General features: G+C 41.7%; 1 protein-coding gene across 1 annotated transcript in view; it reads left to right on the forward strand.

The window, feature by feature from the left end:
- YWHAE (tyrosine 3-monooxygenase/tryptophan 5-monooxygenase activation protein epsilon) overlaps window positions 1-17697 on the forward strand; it is a 57660-nt gene that overhangs the window by 27423 nt on the left and 12540 nt on the right. The window lies entirely within an intron of this gene.

Consider the following 17697-nt stretch of genomic DNA (forward strand, 5'->3'; position numbering starts at 1 on the left):
AAGCAGGGAGCCTGATGGGGGGCTGGATCCCAGGACCCTGGTATCAGGACCTGAACTGAAGGCAGATACTTAACAACTGAGCCACCTGTCTTAACCATTTTTATTTTTATTTTTTTTTAAAGATTTTATTTATTTATTTGACAGAGAGAAATCACAAGTAGATGGAGAGGCAGGCAGAGAGAGAGAGGGAAGCAGTCTCCCCGCCGAGCAGAGAGCCTAATGCGGGACTCGATCCCAGGACCCTGAGATCATGACCTGAGCCGAAGGCAGCAGCCCAACCCACTGAGCCACCCAGGCACCCCTGTCTTAACCATTTTTAAAAATACAGCTCAGTGGTATTAAATCCATCATATTTCTGTGTAGTCATTACCACCATCCATCCTATCTCTTTTCATCTTTTCAAACTGAAACTATATACCCATAAAATAATAACTCCCCGTTGTCCCTCCCCTCCAACTTCTGTTAATATCTGACTTTATGATTCTGACTAAGTACCTCATATAAGAAGAGTCATACAGTATTTGTCTTTGTGATTGGTTTCTTTCACTTGGCATAATGTCAAGGTTCATCCACGTTGTAGCATATTTCAGAGTTTCCTTTTTTAAAGGATGAATAATATTTTATTGTGTGTATTTATTACATTTTGATTATCCATTTATCCAGAGATAGATACTTGGTTTGTTTCCATGTTTTAGCTATTACAGATAATGCTGCTATAAACAGGGTGCAGGTATCCCTTTGAATTGTTATTTCTATATTCTTTGGGTAGCTATCTACTAGTGTGATTGCTGGATTGGAGGATAGTTATATTTTTAAAACTATTTTTAGACTTTTTTTTTTTTAAGATTTTATTTATTTATTCGAGAGAGACAATGAGAGAGAGCATGAGCGAGGAGAAGGTCAGAGGGAGAAGCAGACTCCCCAAGGAGCTGGAAGCCCGATGCAGGACTCAGTCCTGGGACTGAAAGGCAGTCATCCAACCAACTGAGCCACCCAGGCATCCCTAGACCGTTTTGGTTTTTTTTTTTCCTTTTTTTTTTTAAGATTTTATTTATTTGACACAGAGAGATCACAAGTAGGCAGAGAGGCAGGCAGAGAGAGAGAGGGGGAAGCAGGCTTCCTGCTGAGTAGAGAGTCCAGTGTGGGGTTTGATCCCAGGACTCTGGGATCATGACCTGAGCTTTGAAGGCAGAGGCTTTAACCCACTGAGCCAGCCAGGAGCCCCTACTGCACAATTCTTAAAGGCATCATTCACATGGTGGTTTAAATATGTGGATTCTGAAACCAAACTGCCAGAGTTCAAATGCAGGAAGTCTCAAAGGTCGGAAGACCTTGGGCATGTTGCTTTATCTTCAGTGTATCTTAGTTTCCTCATTTATGAAATGGCAATAGTAATAGTAATGTACCTCATAATAAAGATGTTGGGCCACCCAAGTGCCCCTTAAGTGTCTGACTCTTGATCTCAGCTCAGGTTTTGATCTTAGGGTTGTTAGAGCTCTGTGTGGTGGAGGCTACAGTTAGAAAACCAAACCAAACACGCAAAAAAAAACCCCAAAAACCAGTGCCCTCACTGGTTTCATGAGACCAGAAATATCAAAGTGAAAACTGCTTCTTACATAAATCTAATCAAACATTTTCTATTCTTCTTTTTTTTTTTTTAAGGTTTTTTTTTTTTAAATTTATTTGACAGAGATCACAAGTAGGCAGAGAAGCAGGCAGAGAGAGAGGGGGAGGCAGGCTCCTTGCTGAGCAGAGAGCCTGATGCGGGGCTCGATCCCAGGACCCTGAGACCATGACCTGAGCTGAAGGCAGAGGCTTAACCCACTGAGCCACCCAGGCACGCCCCATTTTTAGACCTTTTTAAAAAATATTTTATGTATTTGAGAGAGCGTGAGTGAGAGTACAAGCAGGGGGAATAGCAGAGGGAGGGGGAGAAGCAGACTCCCCGCCGAGCAGGGAGCCCAAGTGGGGCTCTGTTCCAGGACCCTGAGATCACGACCTTAACTGAGGCAGCTGCTCAACTGAGCCACCCAGGCACCCCTGTTTTTAACTTTTTTTGAGGAACCTCCATACTGTCTTCCACAGTGGGTGCCCCAGTATGCATTCTTAGTCATTTATTTGTTTTAAAGATTTTAAAACAAGAGAGGGAACACAAGCAGTGGGAGAGGGAGAAGCAGGCCTCCCGCAGAGCAGGGAGCCCAACGTAGGACTTCACCTGAGGACCCCAGGAGCACTACCTGAGCAGAAGGCAGATACTTAAGGACTGAGCTACCCAGGCTCCCCCTTTGTCTATTAAAGAAAGAGCTAGGATTTTTTTCTTCATTCTCTTGGTCTAAATGAGGCTCTTGATTGGGAAAAGTGGCATTTTTTCAACCCTCTGTTATAGATAGCTTTGATGGGCTTATTTTCCCACCCACCCTCCTTTTTTACACCCACCAGTCACTTTCCTGTATAAAAGACAAGTTGCTGTCCTATTCTTCTGCCTTCTATTTTCTTATTCCTTCCATAGCAGAGGAATTGGTAAGGCTTCTGGACCAGGTTTCTGGAATATCCTTAAATGCTTGGACTCCTGTAAATTACGAAGTGGTATTGGTTCTCCTTTAGTCATTTGGTGTATAGGATTCAAGGTCAAATCTCTGTATATAGTTTAGTCTTGTTAATTTTTTTTTAAACAGTGAGGGATGGGGGAGGCAGAGGGAGACGAGAGAGAATCTCAGGGTCAGTGCCCAGGGCGCTGTTCCACGATCCTGAGACCATGACCTGATCTGAAATCAAGTCAGATGGTTAACTGACTGAACCACCCTGGTGCCCTGTTAATTGGGGATATTATTTGACTGTATAGGCACCTTACCAAAGTGTGTTAACATAGGACACTATTAAATTTCCCTTTATATATTTAATGGACAGGCCTCAGGTCTTCTTGGGTTTCAGGGGACTTCTTTAGGGACAAATATAACTAAATTTTCTGCTAAATTATGCTGGGTGCAGTAAAAACAGGTGTGTTGGAACTGCTGAGAAAGGGCTTTAGACTCTTTGGTCTTACCTAGAGAGGAATCCTTAAAGATTCATTTACCTCTGACCTGTTCACTCAGCCCCACCAGAATATATTTGTCAGTCTTTTATTTAACATAATTTGTCGTAACCATCTTTATTCTTTCATCAAATGTTTATGTGGCTTTTGTGGCATTGGATACTGTGCTCTTTTAGGAATATACAGATGAAGACACCATTTATGCCCTTATAGATAATTTTTTTTAGGAAGGTAATATTTGATGGGGAGAAAAGCATTGATCCTCAATACAGAGAAATGTGAACACGGATTGGAAGGCACAGGAAGGCTTTACAGAAAAGATGTTTGAGTTTGATTCAGAGAGATGCAGAGGAAGGGTCATTGGCCAACTGATTGACCTTTACATAAAGCAAACCAAAGATCCCTCCAGAACTTTGAGTGATAGAACCTTTTAAAATCAGTGTTTGGGGGTGCCTGGGTGGCTCAGTGGGTTAAGCCACTGCCTTCGGCTCAGGTCATGATCTCAGGGTCCTGGGATCGAGTCCCGCATCGGGCTCTCTGCTCAGCAGGGAGCCTGCTTCCTCCTCTCTCTCTCTCTGCCTACTTGTAATCTCTCTCTGTCAAATAAATAAATAAAATCTTTTAAAAAAAAAAAATCAGTGTTTGGTGCTCTGACCCTTTTCTTTTTTTCTCTCGGGGCGATTACTCTCAGTGTCCTTGGACTTAAGGATTTGTTTCTGTGAGCACTTGGAAAGTTAGTTGAATGTGTAGTGGTTAAGAGTTCAGCCCCTTAAGTTAGATTGTCTGGGTTTGAACGGTTTTACCACTTACTAACTACGTGGCTTGAGGCAAGTTTTTCAGCCTTAATTTTTTTCTTTTTGTCTTTAAAGTCAGGATTACAATTTGTAACAGCAATATTTTTTTTGTGTTGGATGTAATTACGGTTACAACCCTGTATGCTTCTTGAGTACAAGGTACATTAATTCTGTCAGCCAGTACTTTGCCTGCTCATTTTCCCAAGACTGATTCTGAACAGTTTGCTTCCATCCTGACTCTGGGTCTCATTAGGAACTGTAGAATTAGGCTTTGTGGTAACTTAAAGTCAGTCTAATAGGTGGAAACACACCCTGTGTAGATTTGTACTTTGTCTTTATAATATTGTAAGAGTATTGAATCTAAGCAGAGATTTGCTTTACCAGCTGTCAGAGACCGTTTTGGGAGAAGGCTGTTTACTGGGATGTTGATGTGGAAATACTATTGGCATGGGAGTGTCTGCTCTAGTAGGCGTTGGCGTTAAGCTTTTTGGAGATCATTGTTGAGGGTTAACTTGGTGGAAAAGATGTGTTTTAAATGGGACTAAACCACGTTTTAATGTGCTAAGCTTGTGTCTCTTGTCATTGCAAGCATTTATTGCATCTGTTCTTAGAAAAGCAAAGGGTCCTGGGGCGCCTGGGTGGGTGTCCCAGTTGGCTGAGTGTCCGACTCTTGGTTGACTCTTGGTTTCGCCTCAGGTCCTATCTCAAGGTCCTGAGATGGAGCCCTATGGCAGGTACCTCACTCAGTGGGCAGTCTGCACGAGGTCCTCTTCCTCTGCTCCTCCCCCTGCTTGCATCTGTGCCCCCTCTCATTTTCTAAAAATAAATAAATAAATAAATCTTTAAAAAGTAAAAGCAAAGGATCCTGTCAGTTACACTTTTAATTAAAAAAAAAAAAAAGATCCCCCATTTAGAGGAATTCAGATACTCTGATTTGAGGTAATGTGATTAAATCAGAGTACAGCTCTGGAGTCAGATTGTCTGGGTTTGTAATCTACTGAATTTGTGATTTTTGAACAAGTTTAATTTTCATATTCCTCAGTTTCCTCATAAAATGGGGATAATACTGCTACCTACTTCAAAGGTTCATTGAGAAGAGTAAATGTGTTAATACATGCCAAGTGTTTGGAACAGTGCCCTAACTCATTCAATGAGTTTATTGAATGAATGTATTTACGCAAATGCTTCAAAGAGGAAAACCAAGAACCAAAGCTAAATTAAGGTCAGGATGAAAAACAATGGGACTCTCCTTCTGGCAGGATAGTGCAGTAATGAATAGAGGCAAGCTGGTTTAATGTAATGGATGTCTAACTAGGGCTGTTACACAGTGAAGGGGAAATGACCTGGAACTAAACAGGCTTACTAGTATGTTTGATTAAGATGTCTTTTCAGTTGTGGATATTATAAATTTCACAATTCTTGTAACTGGTGATTTTCAGCCAGCCACCGATTGTCTCCAAACTGATTGGAAGTCCCCTGTGAAATTTTATTGCACAGACTTTATGTAACAAACGGCCTGTGCATCCACCTGTAGCCTTTGACTCTCCATTCTCTGGGTCATCTAAGTTGTGATCATACCTGTTGGGAAACAGATTTGACGGCCATCCTCCATCCCAGAAATGCTTAGGTTACATTGATAAAATAGTTGTTGCAGAGATTTTACAAGGGGTGCCTGGATGGCTCAGTCAGTTAAGCGTCTGAGTTTGGCTCATGTCATGATCCCCTGGGGTCCTGGGATCGAGCCCTGGTTTGGGCTTCTTAGTGGGGAGCCTGTTTCTCTCTCTGCCTGCTGCTCCCCCTGATTGTCTCTCTTGTCAAATAAATAAAATCTTTTAAAAAATATTTTATGAAATACTAGTTACGTTGAGAATTTTATGTGAATATAATTGTATTACTCCTCTGCTGATGGTGGTTTTGAGGGTGTGGCCAGTTTTGGGTAAATCTGAGCTTTCATATAAAGTTTTGGGATAAGTTATAGTTAGAATCATGTTTCTGTTGCTGGTGTTAAAAGGGTACTAAGGAGGACACCAGAGCTTTCATAAGAGTTTCATTATAGTTGTAATTTGTGCAAATTGGTATAGAATTCCTAGGGGATTGTAGAAAGTGCTTTCCTTTTCTGACTTACGCTACTCTTCTCCTTTAATCTACCACCCTTAGGAATGGAGAAATTCCTGAAGATGAGGGACTAAGAGGAGGAGTAGTTAGGGTTTTAAAAGGGTTTAAAAGTAAGTAACTCCTGAAGCCCTTGGATGGCTCAGTTGGATAAGCACTGGACTCTTGATTTTGATCACAGGTCATGATCTCAGGCTCCACGCTGGGAGTAGAGTCTGCCTAAGATTCTCTCCCCTCCTCTTTCTACACCTCCCTTCATAAATAAATAAATAAATAGATAGATAAATGTAAATAATTTCTACAACTCAGTAATAAAAAGGCTAAAAAGCCAATTAAAAGGTTGGCAAAGCAGGGTGCCTGGTGACTCTTGGTTTTGGCTCAGGTCATGAACTCGGTCCTGGGATGATCCCACATCCGGGTCCTTGGATGGTCCCACATCCAATTTCCTGAGGAGTCTGCTTGTAATTCTCTCTCCTCTGTCCCTCCCCCGTGTGTATGCACACACTCACTCACTCTCAAATAAATATTGTTTAAAAAGGTAGAATGTCTGAGTATTTTCCAAAGAACACACACAAATGGCCAGTACACTGCACGTGAAAAGATAATCGACGTCATTAGCCATCAAAGAAATCAAAATAATGACATCTACAACTTTACATGCACTAAGGTGGTTATTTATTTTTTTTTATTTTATTTTTAAAGATTTTATTTATTTATTTGACAGAGAGAGATCACAAGCAGGCAGAGAGGCAGGCAGAGAGAGAGGAGGAAGCACGCTCCCTGCTGAGCAGAGAGCCCGATGCGGGGCTCGATCCCAGGACCCCGAGATCATGACCCGAGCCGAAGGCAGCGGCTTAACCCACTGAGCCACCCAGGCGCCCCTAAGGTGGTTTTTTAAAAAAGATTTCATTCATTCATTGATTTAGTTATTTAGTTATTTATTTATTAGAACATGAGAGAACACAAGCAGGGGGAGCCAGGAGAGGGGGAGGGAAAAGCAGGCTCCCTGCTGAGCAGGAACCTGATGCGGGGCTCCATCCTAGGACCCTGAGGTATGACCTGAGCCTGAGGCAGACACTTAACCACTGTGCCACCCAGGCCACCAGGTGCGGCCCCCCCCCCACCTTTTTAAAGAAACTAACAAATGTTGGTGAGAGTATAGAGAAACTAGAATGTTCCTGTATTGCTGGTAGGAATGTAAAAATAGCGCATGCCTTGTGAAAAAGAATTTGGCAGTTCCTTCTTCAAAAAGTTACTGTGATGACCCCGCAGTTCCACTCCTACGTATATACCAAGAGACCTCAACGTGTACTTGCATAAATTTACATTCATAGCAGTATTATTCATAATAGCCAAAGAGTGAAAATTCAATTCAAATATCCAGTAGCTGGAAAATGTATAAATAAAATGTGGTATATCCATGTAGAATGTGAAGTATATTGTTAGGTGCTACACTCTGGGTGAACATGGAGACATGCTAAGGGGAAAGAAGCCAGTTATAAAGGACAACATATTACAGGCATACTTGGAGATATTGAGGGTTTGGTTTCAGACTATTGCAATAAAGTGAACATAGCAATAAAGCAAGTCATGAATTTTTTGGTTTGCCAGTGCCTATAAAAGTTACCTTTACAATATACTGTAGTCTGTTAAGTATGCAATAGCATCATGTCTAAAAAAATTTACATACCTTCATTAAAAATACTTTATTGCTTAAAAAATGCTAACCATATCTGAGTTTTCAGTGAGTTTTCATCAGAGTTTTGCTGATGGAAGGTCTTCCCTCTGTGTTCATGTGTGCTGACTGATCAGGGTGGTGGTTGCTGCAGGTTAGGGCACGTGTGCCAGCAATGAAGTTTTTTCTGCATCGATTGACTTCCTTTCGGGAGCTGTTTCTGTGTAGTACGGGATGCTGTTTGTTGGCATTTTACACAGGGTAGAAGTCCTCTCAAAGTTGGGAGCCAGGCTTCTTAAATCCTGCCGCTGCTTTATTAACCAAGTCTAAGTAAATTCATCTCAAGAAAACATTTTCTTTGCTCTATTCATAAGAAGCAACCTAACTTCTTGTTTGTTAGTTTTATCATGAGGTCAGCCTTCAGGCCCACTTAATTTTGTTATTTGGCTTGGTTGGTAGGGCATCTGCCTTCAGCTCAGGTCATGATTTCAGGGTCCCACATTGGGCTCCTTGCTCAGTGGAGAGCCTGCTTCTCTCTCTGTCTACTATTCTTCCTGACTAATAGATAAATATTACCAAAAAAAAAAAAAAAAAAAGATTTTCTTTGAGAGCAAGAGAGCATGCATGTGAGCTCGAGAGTGTTCACACAGTTGGGGAGGGGCAGAGGGGGAGAGAGAAGCAGACCAGCTGAGCAGGGAGCCAGATGTGGGGCTTGATCCACCTGAGCCAAAGCAGATGCTTAACCAGCTGAGCCACCCAGGTACCCCACCATACAACACTATCACAGCACCACTGACTATATATTCCCTGTGCTGTAGCGTTCATCCATGTGACTTAACCCATTCCAAAATTGGAAGCCCATACCTCCCATTCCCCTTCACTTTTTTGCCCATCCATCAACGTCCCTTTCCTCTGAAAACCACCAGTTTGTTCTCCGTATTTATGGGTCTGTTTCTGCTTTTTGTTCATTTGTTTTTTGGATTGCATGTATCGGTGAAACCATATAATATTTGTCTTTGTCTTACTTCATTTAGGACAATACCCTCTGTGTTCATTCATGTTGTTGCAGATGACAAGATCTCATTCTTTTTTATGGCTGTAATTTTCCATTGTAAGGGTTTAGGGTTGTATGTGTGTACATTTGTACACATATATTTTCTTTATCCATCTGTAGATGGACATTTCGTTGCTTCTCTGTCTTGGCTGTTGTAATAATGCAGTAAACGGGTAATAATGCAATAAACGGGTGCATGTGTCTTTTCAAATTAGTGTTTTCATTTTCTTTAAGTAAATGCTCAGTAGTGGAATAACTGAATCATGGTATTTCAGTTTTTAATGTTTAGGAATCTCCATACTGTTTTCCACAGTGGCTGCACCAGTTTACCTTGCCACCAAAGGTGCATTAGTGTTCCTTTCTTGCCACATGCTTACCAACACTTGTTATTTCTTGTTCTTTTTTTGTTTGTTTTTGATACTAGCCATTCTGACAGGTGGTATATCTTGTTTTGGTTTTGATTAGGTCCACTTTTTAAAGTATATTTATTTATGGGGCGCCTGGGTGGCTCAGTGGGTTAAAGCCTCTGCCTTCAGCTCAGGTCATGATCCCAGGGTCCCGGGATCCAGCCCCACATCAGGCTCTCTGCTCAGCGGGGAGCCTGCTTCCTCCTCTCTCTCTGCCTGCCTCTCTGCCTACTTGTGATCTCTGTCAAATAAATAAATAAAATCTTTTAAAAAAAGTATATTTATTTAAGTAATGTCTATATCCCACATGGGTCTTGAACTTAGGACCCCGAGATCAAGAGCCTCATGCTGTACTGACTGAGCTAGTCAGGTGCCGCAGGTTAGGTCCACTTTTAATTCTAGTTCTTTTGCTGTTTCTATCACATCTGCAGTGAACTTCCTCCACTGAAGTCTTGAAGCCCTCAAAGTCATCCAGGAGGGTTGGAATCATCATCTTCCAAACTCCTGCTAATGCTGATATACTGACCTCCTTCCATCAGTCATGTTCTTAATGGCATCTCGAATTATGATTCCAGAAGTTTTTCAGTTTATTTTACCTGGATCTGTCAGAGGAATGACTGACTATGGCAGCTGTAGCCTTACAAAATTAATTCCTCCCTTACTCTCTTCCTTCCTCAGTAATTTCTACACCCAGCATGGGGCTTGAACTCCTGACCCCAAGATCAAGAGTGGCATGTTCTGCTGACTGAGCCAGCCATGCACCTCTCAAGTGTATTTTTTAAATAACAACATTTTAAAGTCATAATTACTCCTTGATCTTCGGGATGCAGACTGGATGTTGTGTTAGCAGGCATGTGAAAACATTACTCTTGTCTATTTTTATCAGAGTTCTTGGGTGACCAGGTGCATTGTCATTGAGAAGTAATATTTTGAAAGGGAAAAAAAAATTTTTTTTTTTTTTCTCCTGAGCATTATGTCTCAACAGTGGGCTTAAAAAAAATACTCGGTAAACTGGTGTGCCTGGGTTGGCTTCGTTGGTTAAGTCGACTGACTCTTGGTTTTGTCTCTGGTTGTGATCTCATGGTTATGGGATTGAGCCCCATGTTGGGCTCCTCACTTGGGAGGGAGTCTGCTTGGGATTCCCTCTCTTCCTTTCCCCCTTACCCCCCAAAATAAATAGATTTTTAAAAAATACTTAGTAAACCATGTTGTAAACAGATGCACTGTCATCCAGGCTTTGTTCCCTTAAACAGCACAGGTAGAGTAGATTTAGTCTTATTCGTTTTTTTCTTTTTTAAAGATTGTGTTTATAAATAATTGCTACATCCAGTGTGGGGCTTGAACTCAGAACCCTGAGATCAAGGGTTGCAAACTCTACGGACTGAGCCAGCCAGACACCTGGATTTAGCATAATTCTTAAGGGCCTAGGGTTTTCAGAATGGTCAGTAAGCATTGGCTTCAACTTAAATTCACCAACTGCATTAGCTCCTACCTAACAAGAGAGTCAGCCTGTCCTTTGAAAAAAAAATTTTTTTTTAAGATTTTATTTATTTATTTGACAGATCACATGTAGGCAGAGGCAGGCAGAGAGAAGGCGGGCGGGTGGGGGGGGAAGGCAGGGGGAAGCAGGCTCCCTCCTGAGCAGAGAACCTGATATGGGGCCCAATCCCAGAACCCTGGGATCATGACCTGAGCTGAAGTCAGAGGCTTTAACCCACTGAGCCATCAGGCGCCCTGTCCTTTGAAATTTTGAAGACAGTCGTTGGCTTTTCTTCCGCTCTGAAAGTCTTAGATAAGGCTGTTTCTATTACAATGAGAATCTGTTAATGTAACCACCTTCATTAATGATGTTAACTAGATTTTCTGAATAACTTGTTGCAGCTTCTACATCAGCACTTGCTGCTTCCACTTGTTAGGGAGATGACTTCTTCCCTTGAACCTCAGGAATCAACCTCTGCTGTCCTGACCTTTTCTCCTGCAGCTTCCTCACTTCTCTTAGCCTTCATATAATAAAGTTAGGGCCTTGCTCTGGATTAGGTTTTGTCTTAAAGGAATGTTGTGGCTGGTGTGATCTTCTATCCAGACCACTAAAACTTTCTCCCTATTAATGATAGGGCTGTTTGCTTCTATTCCTGTGTTAACTGGTGAAGTACTTTTCATTTCCTTTAAGAACTTTTACTTTGTATTCATAACTTGGAGGATTGTTGGCATAAGAGGCCTAGCTTTTGGCTTGTCTCAGCTTTCAGCACACCTTCCTTACCTTAAGCTTAATCATTGCTAGCTTTTGATTTATCGTGAGAGATCTGTGAAACTTCCTTTCACTTGACTTAGGGGCCATTTCAGTGTTACTAATTGAGCTAATTTCACTATTATAGTGTCTCAGAATAGGGAGACCCGAGGGAAGAGAGGGAGAGGACAGTGGAGGGTGGGGGAGATATGACATGGCACTGAATGGCAGGCAGGTCAGTGGAACAGTTAGAACACATTTATATTACTGAAATTTGACACAGAAACATGAAATGAACAAATGGTATTGGAAATAAGATGCCAATAGACTTCCTTCACATAGGGTTGCCACAGATGTTCAGTTTGTAAAAAACACAATTCTGTGAAGCGTAATAAAACAAGGAATGCCTGCATATAGTTCTATTTATATGGAATGTCCAGAATGGACATAAATCCATAGAATGAAAGTAGGTGGGTACCTAGGGTTGATGAAGTTGGGGATAGAAGGGGAGTGACTGCTAATGGATATGGAGTATTTCTTTTTCAAGTGATAAAAATATTCTAAAATTGGTTGTGGTAATAGTTGCACAAATTTGTGAATATACTGAAACTATCACTACATTTTAAATGGATGAATTGTATATGTGAATTGCAGATCAGTAAAGCTGTTATTTACTAAAACTGGACAACTGCTGCTTCTGTAGTTGTACCATAGTCTTTTTTGCCTTGGTTTTGGCTTTCTTTTTTTTTTTTCTTTTTCTTTTTCTTTTTTTTAGATTTATTTATTTATTTGACAGAGATCAAAAGTAGGCAGAGAGAGAGAGGGAAGCAGGCTCCCCGCTGAGCAGAGAGCCCGATGTGTGTGGCTCGATCCCAGGACCCTGAGATCATGACCTTGAGCCGAAGGCAGAGACTTTAACACACTGAGTCACCCAGGCGCCTCTGTTTTTGGCTTTCTTTCTTTCTTTTTTTTTTAAAGGTTTTATTTATTTGACAGAGAGGGAAGCAGGCTCCCTGCCGAGCAGAGAGCCCGATGCGGGACTCGATCCCAGGACCCTGAGATCATGACCTGAGCTGAAGGCAGCGGCTTAACCCACGAGCCACCCAGGTGCCCCGTGTTTCTAAATGAAGAGAATACTGAATTTAATCTGGGATAGAGTAATTATTGAGTGCTTTAAATATATTTCTCCTCTTCCTCCATATTGTAAAAATATTGTTGGAATGTTGAAAATTTTGGGGGTGCCTGGGTAGCTCAGTTGGTAAGTATCTGCCTTTGGCTCAGGTCGTGATCCCAGTGTCCTGGGATCAAGCTCCACTTTGGGCTACCTCCTCTGCGTGGGGTGGGGTGGGGGTGGCCTGCTTCTTCCTCTCCCTCTGCCCGCCATTTCCCCTGCTTGTGCTTGCTGTCAAACAAACAAACAAAAATCTCTTTAAAAAAGAAATGTTGAAAAAATTTTTTTAAAAGATTTTATTTATTTATTTGTCAGAGAGAGAGAGAGAGCGCGCGAGCGAGCACAGGCAGGCAGAGTTGCAGGCAGAGGGAGAAGCAGGCTAGGCTCCCTGCAGAACAAGGAGCCCGATGTGGGACTCGATCCCAGGACGCTGGGATTATGACCTGAGCTGAAGGCAGCCGCCCAACCAACTGAGCCACCCAGGCATCCCCAGAAATGTTGAAAAAATTTTAAAGCACAGAGAAGTGAAGGAAATGTAAATTATCCGGAATAGTACCCAGAGTCATACTGTTAAATTTTTGGTGGTATTAGATACTTGTGTATAGTTTTTTCATATATAATGTTGCAGAGTCTTACAGTTTAAAAGGATTAATGGTGTAGCTAGGTTACTTTCTAAATTACTTTGTTAGGGCCAGTTTAGAAAAGTTTACTGGTTCACTTCTTTTTTTTTTTTTTTTTTTTTTAAGATTTTATTTATTTATTTGACAGAGAGAGATCACAAGTAGGCAGAGAGGCAGGCAGAGAGAGAGAGAGAGGAGGAAGCAGGCTCCCTGCTGAGCAGAGAGCCCGATGCGGGACTCGATCCCAGGACACTGAGATCATGACCTGAGCCAAAGGCAGCGGCTTAACCCACTGAGCCACCCAGGCGCCCCTTACTGGTTCACTTCTGAGGAATGTTTAATTTGTTAGTTTTTGAAAATACAAACTAGTATGGAAGTGAGCTTGAAATTACCTTCCAACTTCACTGCCCCTGAATTTAGACTTTCTTTTCATGACTATTTAAAAAAAAAAAGGAACGCTTTCAGGCTTCCACAAATGAATTAATGGTCTTACTACTGTACTTCCTAATATTTCTTTTATTTTTTTTTTTTTAAGATTTTATTTATTTATTTGACAACAGTGAGAGAGGAAACACAAGCCAGGGGGAGGGAGAGAAGCAGGCTTCTGGGTGGGGAGGGAGTATAGTGTGGGTCTCCATTCCAGGACCTTCGGATCATGGCCTGAACTGTAGGCAGATGCTTAATGACTGAGCCATCCAGGTGCCCCCAATATGTCTTTCCTTAATGTTCCAGAACTACATTAAAAAATCTGGGGGCACCTAGGTGGCTCAGTGGGTTGAAGCCTCTGCCTTCGGCTCAGGTCATGATCCCAGGGTTCTGCCCCGCATTGGGCTCTCTGCTTGGCAGGGAGCCTGCTTCCTCCTCTCTATTTCTCTCTGCCTGCTTCTCTGCCTACTTGTGATCTCTGTCTGTCAGATAAATAAATAAAATCTTTTAAAAAAAAAATCTGTCTGCTTTATTGGGGCGCCTGGTGGCTCAGTCAAATAAGCATCTGCCTTTGGCTCAGGTCATGGTCCCAGAGTCCTGGGATCCAGTCCTATGTCAGGGTCCCTGCTCAACAGAGAGCCTGCTTCTCCCTCTCACTCTGCTGCTCTGCCTGCCTGTGCGCGCTCGCTCTCTCTCTCTCTTTCTCTCTGTCAAATAAATAAATAAAATCTTAAAAATCCACCTTATTAAAGTATTTGTATGTGATCTCTTTTACATGTATAGTTGACTCTTGATGAACAACATGGGTTTGAACTGTGTGGGTCCACTTAAATACAGATTTTTTTTTTTTTTTCCAGTGAATATCGTGAACATTTTTTCTCTTAGGATTTTCTAACAATTTCTTTCTCCTAGTTTGCTTTATTGTGGAATACAGTATATAATACAAATACAAATGACATAAAAAATAGGTGTTAATTATCAGCAAGGCTTCTGGTCAGCAGTAGATCATTAGTAAAGTTTTGACGGGGGTGAGTCAAAAGGTATGCTTGGATTTCTGACTGCTTGGTGGGTCTGCTCCCTCTGTTTTCCTGTGTTATTCAAGGTTTAGGTTATTCAAGGTTCTTTGGTTTTTAAACCAAAATTCAGTGTTTGATTAATCTGTTCAGTTGTAGAACCACTGCAGTAGAGCAGTTCTGTTATTTGCACATTTTCTTTGCACACAAGCTCCCCTCACTTCACCTCCATACCTTGGTAATCACTTACTTGCTGTGTTTATAGTTTTCCATTTTCTATAACTTAAAGTGAATCAGTGTTTTTTGGCCTGACTTTTTTCAGTTAGCATGATTTTACAACTCATCCATGTTACTTGAATCCTTGGTTTATTTTTTGTTCTTGAGTAGTAATTCCATTGTATACATGGACTTTTGGGTTGTCATCTTAGCTGTCTTGAATAAAGTTTCTGTGAACATTTGTGTAAAAAGTCTTTGTGAAGATGTATTTTCTTTTCTTTTGGGTAATGCCCAGTAGTGGAATTGCTGAGTCTTAGGGTGTTCTAACAGTATAGGAACTACCAAACTATTTGCCAAAGACCTTACCATTTTAACGTTTCTCTTAGTTTCCTGATATTCCCAAAAGGATGATGTTTTTTAAACATATTTCCTTGGGATTACACATAATTTAACTAGTAAGCAGTGTGTCATACAGTTACCATCTGCATCATACCTTAAGGTATTGATTATGTTTAGAGTGTTAATGTATGCTAAGGGTGCTTATTAAAATGCAGATCCTTGGGTCTTAGTACTAAAGATTCTGAATCAGTAAAGTTGGAGAACCATATGGTAATATAGCACTTAGTTTTTTCTAAAAGCATAGTTTTCATTAATAGGTTAGTGTTCATTGAGCTGTTTTTGGTTCTTCCTCTGCATTCACATGCATTGTTTTTATATTTTTTTAAGTTTTTAAAGCAGATGTATTTATTTATTAGAGAAGGAGAGATCGTGCACACATACATAGCTGAAATCAGGAGTCAGATGCTTAACTGACTGAGCCACCTGTTTTAAGTGGGCCCCATGTCCAGTGTGGGGCTTGAACTCATGGCCCTGAAATCAAGACCTGAGCTGAGATCAAGAGTCAGATGCCTTTTTGTTTTGTTTTGGTTTAAGATTCTATTTATTTATTTGACAGCTAGAGAGGGAACACAAGCAGGGGGAGTGGGAGAGAGGGAGAAGCAGGCTTCCCGCAAGCTGAGTGCGAGATGTGGGGCTTGATCCCAGGACCCTGGAATCATGACCTGAGCCTAAGGCAGACGCATAAGGACTGAGCCACTCACTTTATTTATTTATTTATTTTTAATATTTTATTTATTTATTTGACAGAGTGATCACAAGTAGGCAGAGAGGCAGGCAGAGAGAGGAAGGAAAGCAGGCTCCCTGCTGAGTAGAGACCCCGATGCCGGGCTCGATCCCAGGATCCTGAGATCACGACCTGAGCTGAAGGCAGAGGCTTTAACCCACTGAGCCACCCACGCGCCCCAGCCACTCACTTTAATTGTGTTACCTGTTTTTTCCTTTACTTGGGGATCGGCTAAGATTTATCTGCTCCCCTTTCTTTGGTTGCCACCTAGTGGTAACAGATAGGAACCATCAGAATGTTTGCTGATGAATTGAATTCGTAGGAGGTGGACAGTGCCCTTCTAAAGAAGGAAGGATGGAAACCAAAGATAAGTTTGGTTTGTGTTTGTGACTAACCAGACGCCCAAATGTGTATGCTTCCTATATGAATGCTCTTTACTCCCAGGACTTCGAACTACAGTTTATTTGTATTTACTTGGGAAATTATTTGTAAGAAAATATTTTTCTTAAAAATTACTGTAACTTTGTAACAGGGCCTGTAACTTTTTTTTTTTTTTTTAAGATTTATTTATTTTAGAGAGAGTGATTTTGGCGGGGATGAGGGGCAGAAGGAGAGGAATGAGAAACACAAGCAGACTCCCTTCTGAGCACGGGGCTTTAGTCTTAACCACCCTGAGGTCACAACCTGAACTGAAAGCAGGAGTCAGACACTCAAATGACTGCGCCACCCAGGTGCCCCTAGAGCCTGTAACTTTTTAATCTTTGTCTAAACTGCCAACTCAATTATTTGTACTAGGAAATGGGCAGGTGTCTTCCTAGTTCTCTTATTTTTTAAAAGATTTTTTTTTTTTTAAAAGATTTTGTTTATTGTCAGAGGGAGAAAGAGCAAGTACAAGCAGGCAGAGTGGCAGACGGAGGCAGAGAGAGAGAGAAGCAGGCTCCCTGCCGAGCAAGGAACCTGATGTGGGACTCGATCCCAGGATCCTGGGACCATGACATGATATGACAGGAGCCAAAGACAGCGGCTTAACTATCTGAGCCACCCAAGTGTCCCTAAAGATTTTTGTTTATGTGTTCGACAGAGCAAGAGAGCACAAGCAGGGGGAGCAATAGAAGGAGAGGGAGAAGCAGGCTCCCCGCCAAGCAGGGAGTCCTATGCAAGGCTTAATCCCAGGACCTTGGAATCATGACCTGAACCAAAGGTAGATGCTTAACCATGTGAACCCACCAGGTGCCCCCCCAATTCCCTTATTTATTTATTTATTTTAAAAAGATTTTTATTTATTTATTTGACAGAAATCACAAGTAGGCAGAGAGGCAGGCAGAGAGAGAGGAAGGGAAGCAGGCTCCCTGCTGAGCAGAGAGCCTGATGCGGGGCTCAATCCCAGGACCACGGGATCATGACCCGAGCTGAAGGCAGAGGCTGAACCCACTGAGCCACCCAGGCGCCCCCCTAATTCCCTTATTTAATGAGATAAATCTTTCCAAACCGTACTGTGGATTACAGTTTTGAAGTATATGAAGTTTTGATTCCATAGATCTTTTATTATCGATTCTCTTGTTCTAGGCTTTTAGTTTGTTTTCTTTGACATGTTTTTTAGTTTTTTATTAACTCGTGTTTTAAAGATTTCATTATTTGTTTGAGAGAAGGGGCGGAGGAGAAGAGGAGAGCCCCCAGTGCGGGACTTTCTCACAGGATCATAACCTGAGCCAAAGGCAGGTGCCCAACTGAGTCACCTAGGCACCCCTACTCATATTAGTTTCAATGATTGTTAAGATTTGTTAATGATTTGTTAAGATTCTTTACATTTTACGCTAGCTTGACAGGA

The sequence above is a fragment of the Neovison vison genome, chromosome 5, assembly GCF_020171115.1.
Source record: "Neovison vison isolate M4711 chromosome 5, ASM_NN_V1, whole genome shotgun sequence".
Classification (NCBI taxonomy): domain Eukaryota; kingdom Metazoa; phylum Chordata; class Mammalia; order Carnivora; family Mustelidae; genus Neogale; species Neogale vison.